This window comes from Chrysochloris asiatica, unplaced genomic scaffold, assembly GCF_000296735.1.
Source record: "Chrysochloris asiatica unplaced genomic scaffold, ChrAsi1.0 scaffold00423, whole genome shotgun sequence".
Lineage (NCBI taxonomy): Eukaryota > Metazoa > Chordata > Mammalia > Afrosoricida > Chrysochloridae > Chrysochloris > Chrysochloris asiatica.
Genome location: NW_006408941.1, coordinates 865,353 through 867,540, shown reverse-complemented (window position 1 = coordinate 867,540; position 2,188 = coordinate 865,353).

Genomic DNA, 2,188 nt, shown 5'->3' with positions numbered 1-2,188 from the left:
ATTGGAAGAGATCTGTATTTGTGTCCATTCCAAAGAGAGGTGACCCAACGGAATGCGGAAATCATCCGACAATCTCTATGACATCCCATGCGAGTAAAGCTTTGCTAAAGGTAATACAGAAATGGCTACAATCATACATTGACAGAGAACTTCCAGAGGTTCAAGCTGGATTCAGAAGAGGCCGTGAAATGAGGACTATCATTGCTGATGTCTGATGGATCTTGGTTGAAAGCAGAGAATATCAGAAAGATGTTTACCTGTGCTTTATTGACTGCACAAAGGCTTTCGATTGTGTGGATCATGACAAGCTATGGACAACGTTGTGAAGTATGAGTATTCTGGAACACTTAATTGTGCTCATGAGGAATCTGTACCTGGACCAAGAGGAAGATGTTTGAACAGATCATGGGAACACTGAATGGTTTAAAACTAAAAAAGTGTGTGACAAAGTTGTATTTTTTCATCATACTTATTCAACATGTATGCTGAGCAAATAATCTGAGAAGCTGGGTTCTATGAAGAAAAATGTCGCATCAGGATTGGAGAAAAACTCATTAACAACCTGTGATATGCAGATGATGCAACCTTGCTTGCTGAAAGTGAAGAGGACTTAAAACATTTACTGATGAAGATCAAAGAGCACAGCCTTCGGTATGGATTGCATCTCAATGTCAAAAAAACAAAATCCTCACCACTGGACCAATAAACAACATTCTTATCAATGGAAAAAAGATTGAAGTTGTCAAGGACTTCTTGGATCAACTATCAACACTCACAGAAGCGGCAGTCAAGAAATCAAACGACATATTGCATTAGGCAAATCTGTTGCACAAGATCTTTTTAAAGTGTTGAAGAGCAAAGATATCAGCTTAAAGCCTAAGGTGTGCCTGACCCAAGCCATGGTATTTTCAATCACCTCATATGCATGCGAAAGCTGGGCAGTGTTTAAGGAAGACCGTAGAAAAACGGATGCTTTTGAATTATGGTGTTGTAGGAGAATATTGAAAGTGCCATGGGCTGCCAAAAGAACCAGTAGATCGTTTTGGAAGAATTGCAGCCAGAGTGCTCCTTGGAGGTCAAGATGGCCAAACTTGGTCTCTCATACTTCGGACATATTGTCAGGAGGGACCAGTCACTGGAGAAGAGTATCATGTTTGGTAAGGTGGAGGGTCAGAGAAAAAGAGGAAGACCCCCAGCGAGTTGGATTGGCCAAGTGGCAGCATCAATGGATTCAAGCGTGGCAAGAGTAGTGAGGTTGGCCCAGGATCGGGCAGTGTTTTGTTCTGCTGTGCATAAGGTCGCTATGGGTCAGTACAGACTTGATGGCACCTAACAACAACAACAATGGCTAGTGATCATGAACATTTCTTCATACGTTTGTTGGCTGCCTGGATCTCCTCCTTGGTGAAGTATCTGTTCATGTCCTGTGCCCATTTTTTAATTGGATTATTTGTTGTTTTCTTGTAGCGGTGTTGTAGTTTCCTATATAATTTAGAAATGAGTCCCTTGTCTGATGTGTCATTGAATAAGATTTTCTCCCATTCTGTGGGTTTCCTTTTTTACTCTTCTGGTGAAGTCTTTTGATGCACATAAGTTTTTAATTTTTAATATGTCCCACTCATCTATTTTGTCTGCTTTTGTTTGTGTAGTTTTCAAAATGTTTGGTAGTCTGTGTATTCCCTGATTTAGTGTCCTCACATTTGTCCCTATTTTTTCATTGATGGTCTTCATAATTCTAGGATTCACACTCAGGTCTTTAATCCATGTTGAGTTGGTTTTTGTATAGGGCATGAGGTGAAGGTCTTGCTTCAATCTTTTGCATATTGCTTTCCAGTTCTGCCAGCACCATCTGTTGAAGAGACTATCCCCTCCTCATTCGATATATTTAGGTACTTTGTCAAAAATCAGTTGGCTGCATGTGGATGGATTAATTTCTGAGTTCTGGATTCTGTTGTATTGATTAATGTATCTTTCATTGTACCAGTACCAAGCTTTTTTGACCACTGTAGTTGTGTAATAAATTTTGAAGTTGGGGAGTGAGAGGTTTCCAACCTTATTCTTTTTCTTAACCAGTGCTTTGCTTACCCTGGCTAACAGCCAATGATCTTGAAGGAAGTAGTCCAAGGTGCACTGAAGACATTGGCATAGAATTGACGGAATACAAATTGAAATCTTTCAACAAACTGAT